Here is a 7,549-nt window from a genome sequence, read left to right on the forward strand (position 1 = left end):
TAAAAACAAGCGCGTCCATGCTCACAGGTGTACACACGGGTGATCACACCCACAAACTACACCCTTTTTGGCTCCTACCTCAAAGCACACTGTGTTCTGTTGATCTTATGTGCTGCACAATAATGTTTAATATTTAGTATTTACTGTCATATTCCCATATATCATTGTGATGTTGTTTATTCTATTGCTCTTGTTCTCTTCTGCTTGTTTTCTTTTTTCTTTCTCAGCAGGTGATCCAGGTGATTGATATATGCATTTTTTATTTCTTTTTTTTCTGCTCATTCTGTTGGTTTTTGTTCTTTGCCCTTCTCCCCATCCCTCTTCTCAGCTGTTTCTCTTTCCCTCTTTCTTTCTCCCCTTCTTTCCCCCAGTCAAGTCTGTCCCGTATTCAGTAAGTGAAAATAAAATAAACAATAAAAGGTGAATCAAATGGACCATTACGGCAAGGCTGGGACGGTCAATTTGGTAAAGTAAATCCGTTGGGCATCTTTCTTTGCCTTTAGACAACAATTCTGATGCAAAAGAGCCAAACGGGACAGGCAAAAAAAGAAAAAAAAGGAAGTTGTCTACTTTTTAATGCACAGGTACAATACACAGTCTGTACACAGCAAATCCAGCATGTCCAAATTAACACTGTCGGATTTGATTTCAACACTATTAAAGTGTCTATATGGGTCCACACCAGAGAGTGTTAATTTAACTCTTTTTGGAGAGTTGGTACGTTAACTCTGATTTAGTGTTAAACACCAAATCTGTCTGGAGTTGATAATTTAACACTTGGTGTTAAGAGTTTATATATTAACTCTCAAAGAGTATTTTAGTTTAACTACGTAAGAGTTATCTTCTAATTCATTCTAAAAAGCGGGAATTTTACTGTTCTGAACTTCTAGAAATTTCTTTTGGAAATAAACATTTACTAAAAAGATGCAATGGTTTTTGAAAAACATTTATTCTGAACTGTGCACCACAATTTCAAAACATTTTCTGAAAGATGTAACAGTGTAGGGGAGACCGGGGATAGTTGTAACATTTTTCACATTTCTGTCTGTAAATTGGAGCTCTTTTAAGGTAGTGGATTCAAAATGTAATGCAAAGTATTTACATGTCTCTGCTATTAAATAGTGCAGCTATTTTCTCTGCAGCACAATTACCCAGTGCATGGTATGGCCTCAAACACAAAGAGTGAAATGTTACAATTAACCCCATAGTCTGGGTTAGTTGTAACATATCCTGGGGTGAAATGTAACACAATGAAATAAGGGTACTAACAAAATATTAACATGTAATCTTTGTTTATTCAACACATGAATGCACTTAGAGCCATTTATGTAGCTGTGTGTGTGTGTGACAGAATGCAGAAATCTAGCTTTTGAACATATTCCAACCCCCAAAAAAAGACAAATTATGGAAATTTCTGCAACTGAACATTAATTTTGGTTGGTCTTCCTTGAGTTTGGCCTCATTGGCTCAGTGGGCATTATAACTTACAACTCTTGCACCAATTTTGAACATAACAATGAAGCTGAAAAAATGTAGTTGTTCACCAGCATCGCAATTCCATTACTTTTTATCATGGCTTACCTTGGTGTGGTTTGCAAAGTGCTTCAGAAAGATGAGGGAATCTGTTTCTTGCACCCATCCTGATTTATTTCCACTACCAGTACTTCCTACTGGCCCATCTCTGACACAGAGGTCTGCATAATGTGGGAACACAAACAGTGGAGGAATTGTGTTGCCAATGGCATTAACCGCATATACAAATGCGACCAGTGAACCTCTCTCTGCTGATGTCGTTGCCCCAACTTGTTTAATATAAGTTAAAGTAATAGTGTGGCAAGTTGTAACATCTGCATTATTGTTACAACTAACCCAGACTGTTGCTGTTACAACTAACCCAGACTGTTGCTGTTACAACTGACCCAGACTCCTATAGCCATGAACTAGCTAACATTACAGCCAACGGCTAAAACATTAGCACTAAAGACCTACACAGAATATATCCCCATAGACATACAAATAACATAATTTAAGTTTGATGAGTTTAACTGCAAAGCAGATAATGCTATCACAAATTGAAATAAAGTAGAAAAATTTACTTTTTGGCATACAAATTACTTTTTTCCATGTTAAATTGTCTGTGTTTGACAAAATGTGCTGATTTTTCACGTGTGATAGCAGAACTGAATTGGGCATGCACAGGATGAGTCACATCATTTGAAACTTAGCCCTGATTGGAGAAATTGGAAGTGTTACAACTGACCCACGTTACAACTATCCCCGGTCTCCCCTACATGTTCTCACTTTCATTAGAATTTTGTTTATCAAAAGGTCTGACATGGTAAATGCAAATAACAGCATCTCATCACTTATTTCTTCAATACAATATGCATGTCCTTCATTCATCCCTTTGTGGAACTTCAACGCACTTCTGCTCTCCCCCATATTCCATCTTCACAAGCATATCCTGTGCGGAGATTGAATAAAAATTAGTTGACACTAATTAATGGCACAAATAATCCAGTAAACAATTGCAGCACAGTAAAAAAAAAAGGAATCCTCTTTGAGCCATTACTTGTGTAAAGTATTTTCCCAAAAGACAAGGACACAGGCAACAGGTAATACTGAACTAAATGTAAAACCTCAACCTTTTTCATTTTTACCTAAACCGTGTGCACAAAACTCTGGAGGGATCTATGCTAACGTAGAATCCAGTCAGGACGTCAGCTACTGCTGTTTGCTCGTTTTTTTTATGGGCGATCGTTTTCAGGCTTCAAGCAGCACCATTATACCAACATTTCACATTCTAGACATTGTTTTAGGTGTATTTGACCAAAAGTTTGACTGAAAATTCACATGCAAGCTTTTTTTCAAGGCTGTGGTATTTGCCCGCAAACAATACCTTTCAGCTAGCTAAAACAGAATGTTATGCTATCAGCGAGCAACATGGCTAATGCCTTTCACACAGCTTTGTCTCAACTCCAAAGAGCCACAGAAGTAAAAGCTCATAATAACAATTGAAACAATCTTTGAAAAAATGACTTACCAAGCATGGCAAACAACTCAAATATGTAGAGCAAAATGTTCTGAAACGGCTTCACTTCAGCTTCGATTGGAGCCGTGCTGGGGGCGGAGTCTGTGAATTTACTCTGTTGGTGTCATAGCCCCTGTAGGAGTTCAGAGTTAAGAGGTCAAGAGTTAATGTTTCCATTGTAACACCTCCAGATTTGACAGAGAAACACTCATTTTTAACACTCGATTTTAACTACTATCATTTTACACCTCAGTTACATTAAAAGAATGTGACTCTGCTTAGAGTAAAATTAACTCTACTTTTGCAAGGAGACTATTAACACCAAAACATTTAACACTTTTGAATTTGCTGTGTACTTTTCTAATTATTCTAAGTATTCTTAACTATTTAAACATCTTTCAGTATCATACTCTACACACAGGCATACTCACACACTATAACCTGGGTTCTTCTGCCTCCCTGGCTGCTGTGTCAGTGGGGATGGTGTTTGCTCTGTGTTGTAGCGTCCTGATGACACCCAGTTTGTGCTCCAGTGGAGGATGAGAGTCAAACCTTAGATACTGATCCGTATGTGTAGGTTTACGGTACACGTCAGCTTTTAGATGTCCTCCATTACTGATGGAAATCTCATAGTCTAAGAAGGCTAACCTGCCACTGTTCATATCCTCCCTGGTGAATTTGATGTGTCGGTCCACCGAGTTAATGTGATCCGTGAGTTGTGGTACGTCCTGAGATTTGATTTTCACCCAGGTGTCATCCACATACCTGAACCAATGACTAAGTGGTGTTCCAGGGTAGGATAGCAAAGCCCTTTTTTCCACTTCTTCCATGTGCAAATTGGCCACGATGGGTGAAACTGGGGAAACCATGGTGCACCCATGTTTCTGCCTGTAGAACTGACCCTTGTATGTGAAATAGCATTGTCTTGTTCTAACTGCTTCAATGCTAACTGCTTTTTATATATTTTATTTATTGTTGACTCTATTTAATTTGTAAAATATGTGTACACACACACACACACACACACATAGAAAAATATTTAGTATACACATCCAGAAATGCATATACTATTATATATTGTACATGTATTTATTAGTTTCAGATTTAGCCATTCTTGTATTTTGCTTGTTTACATTATTGTATTTTGCACAACTCTGTTGCTTGTGAAGCTCGCACACAAGAATTTCACTCACATGTGCTGTACCAATGTACCTGCACATGTGATGTGACAATAAAAGTGATTTGATTTGATTTGATTCAATGTCTGTCACCCTCTTCCTGTAACCACTGCTTTTAGAATTAACCAGTGTATATTACATTTGTGGTAGAATGCATAAAATGAGGAAAGGGACTGATCAATATAAATGTAGTTTAATTGCTGGAAACATTTTATTGGGGTCAATAAACTCATATTTACAGTAGCAAAGTATCTTCAGGATGCATAATGATTGTTATGGCATTGCTGTTAAAAAATGTTTAATATGGACATTTCAGGTAAACACTGCTTCAACCATTTGAATCAACACAAATTACACTGTGTAATGTTAATGAACCAAGGTCTTCATCATGTACTTAAGTCATGAAATATGCATGTAGAAAATGTAGTGCTTGTATGTATTTATACATTTATACTGAAGAGAACGTCACGGTTCTTAAGGTATACCACTAGATGGCTGTAATAAACCATCTTGTTTCAAACAAAATAACTGCATATACAGAAGAGGGGCAGCTTGAGAAATGTTAAAGATAGAAACATTAGGAAAACAAAAAATGAGATGTTATGGCAGTTTTTTTAACCAAAGACGGTGGTGGTTCAAGATCGTGTTCTGAATAGTTTGGGGGCATTTTAATGAAGCTAAAGTTGAATGAATGTCTAAATGTGACATTTACACCTGCAGCAGGTGTTTACTGGCGTTTTCTTTTACATCTTCTAGAGAGACTAGCCAAGATGTGAACACATCTGAGGTGGTTGGACAGCCACAGGGCAAGTAAGACAAACAAAGGTGAATAGTTTCATGACTATAACATGAATATTCTAAATTGAACTTTACAAAGAGAGACCAATGTTTGTTTGTTTTTTTACATCTCCTTGAAGCATCAATACATGTTCAACTGCTTCACAGGGAGTGAGGTAGAGGCTCTAATATTGTTTAGAAGTCTGAGGAGAGAACAAATGTGACCTTTGTATTTACAGCATGTCACTAAACTGACTGCATTGTACAACTTCAGAATTCCTCTTGATCACAGGTGTTTGCACTGTTTTATGATCACCCAGAAGGTGAAGTGGAGGAGGCTTCTGGTTCTTATTGCTTTTGTTAAAATTTTTTAAATTCTATTGTTATAACTCATTCATGTTAAACCACAAGAAAACCTAAGCTGGCTAACTGAACTTTGCATATTACTTGAGAGATATTCTGCAGGCCACTGTTGTGCTGCAACGTCACAGAGTTTGGATTCAGCTAAATATTGACTGGACAGTATTATACAGTCAGACAGACACTAATCCTATAGTCCTGTAAACTACATTAGTTGAAGACTCAAGCATTACTTTCCCCCGATGCTGCTTCTTGACTGCTGAGATGGTGCTGAACAGCAAACTTGGTTAGCTTTTGATAACCCCAAAGAAATTTGGGAAAGATCTCCTGATTAGTTAACAAGTGGCAACAGACTTTATCCACAGTGATAATTATCAGTGATTAAGTGTATGAATAAACTTTATAGTGTGCATTATGACTAAGCAGGAAATAGAAAATAATAAGGTTTTGATAATAAAATTTCAAAATTACAAAAATAACTTACAGCAAAATAACATGATCTCTCTCCATTTGTCTCCATCTTATTTTTTTCCAACTATTAGTATGGATAGTATTATCTATAATCTATTAACACTGTGAGGAACCTTGGAGTCCTTTCTGACCAGGACAGGTCCTTCAACGCACATATTAAACAAATATGTCAGACTGCGTTCTTCCATTTGTGCAACATCTCTAAAGTTAGAAATATCCTGTCTCAGAGTGACGCTGAAAAACTAGTTCATGCATTTATTACTTCCAGGCTGGACGACTGTAATTCATTATTATCAGGAAGTCCTAAAAACTCCTAAAAAAAGCCTTCAGCTAATCCAAAATGCTGCAGCAAGAGTCCTGACAGGGACTAGAAAGAGAGAGCAGGTTTCTCCTGTTTTGGCTTCCCTTCATTAAGTCAATACAGGAGGCTGTCTGTATGTTAAATTCCTGCTCTTGCTCTTGACGAAGGCGGTCGCACTTTTCTCCTCTCCCTTATCTTCCCTGCTTAGCCTCTTGTGTCCTTGTCTAGTCTCGTGTTTTTTGTATTACTTTTCCCTGGAACACTCTCTCACAGTCTGTTCTCTAAAACCTAAAAGAGGAATTATGGTTTTGATCAACTGGTCCCTAAATGCAATTGACACCCCTTTCTCAACGAGAAGTCTGGGCTCGGGTGAGCCTGAGTGCTGAAGATATCTACCTATTCGGAACCATGGTAACAGGGTTCTGGTTGATCGGAGCTGGCTTGGCCCTGACTTATCGAAGAATTAAGGAAGCGGAACCGGCTGTTCAAACCCCCACAAGGCTGCCCGCTGGGATTGGAACAATCTGAAGAGGCGTGAGTTTCTCAAAATGGGCTGATTGAACGCAGCACGGAGAAGATCTTGGAGAGGCTACGGCTGCTGTGAATACTCAGAATAAGATCTCTGACTGCAGACTGGATACATCTAAGAAGGGCTCGCTCGGAATAACATCTCTGGGCGCAAATTGGATGACATCTTGGGGAGGCACACTGCTGCGAGTTCTCAGAATCGGCTCCTTGAGCACAAGAAATGACAACATCACAGAGCGCAAGTATGGCAAAGCTCACGGCTCTCCAACGGGAGATTGAGAGACCAGTGTTGGACTGTAGAACAGCTTTGAAATTCATATGAGCTGTTTGCACTAAAGTAAAAACCACCATCACTTCATGCGGATACCCCTTTGGCACCAGCTGCGGCCTCAAGGCTGGAGCTGAACAACAACACCCTGATAACGACTGTGTTTAGTATGTTCTTCCCATTCCATGCAAGGCCACCTGGGTTGGCTGGAAGACTGTTTACTTAGGCTAGCTTGCCTTGCCTTTCTTTGCAAGGACACTCAAAAGCCTGCCATCCATGGATCCTGTCAGTGTTTTGATCTGTTCACCATCAACATTGCGTGCAGCAGCAACCACAGCCTCCCAGACACTGTTCAGAGAGGTGTACTGTTTTCCCTCCTTGTAAATCTCACATTTGATGATGGACCACAGGTTCTCAATGGGATTCAGATCAGGTGAACAAGGAGGCCATGTCATTAGTTTTTCTTCTTTTATACCCTTTCTTGCCAGCCACGCTGTGGAGTACTTGGACGCGTGTGATGGAGCATTGTCCTGCATGAAAATCATGTTTTTCTTGAAGGATGCAGACTTCTTCCTGTACCACTGCTTGAAGAAGGTGTCTTCCAGAAACTGGCAGTAGGACTGGGAGTTGAGCTT

At 39.0% G+C, this 7,549-nt stretch overlaps 1 long non-coding RNA gene across 1 annotated transcript; it reads right to left on the bottom strand.

The window, feature by feature from the left end:
* Positions 1 to 2,288: 2,288 nt before the first annotated feature.
* LOC145421980 (uncharacterized) lies at positions 2,289 to 3,184 on the bottom strand. The gene is made up of 2 exons (XR_013903342.1): positions 3,044 to 3,184; positions 2,289 to 2,464 (listed from the first exon to the last, which is right to left on the bottom strand). It is a non-coding gene; the product is annotated as an uncharacterized LOC145421980 (long non-coding RNA).
* Positions 3,185 to 7,549: the final 4,365 nt, after the last annotated feature.

This window comes from Astatotilapia calliptera, chromosome 18 (genome assembly GCF_964374335.1).
Source record: "Astatotilapia calliptera chromosome 18, fAstCal68.1, whole genome shotgun sequence".
In the NCBI taxonomy this organism is placed as follows: domain Eukaryota; kingdom Metazoa; phylum Chordata; class Actinopteri; order Cichliformes; family Cichlidae; genus Astatotilapia; species Astatotilapia calliptera.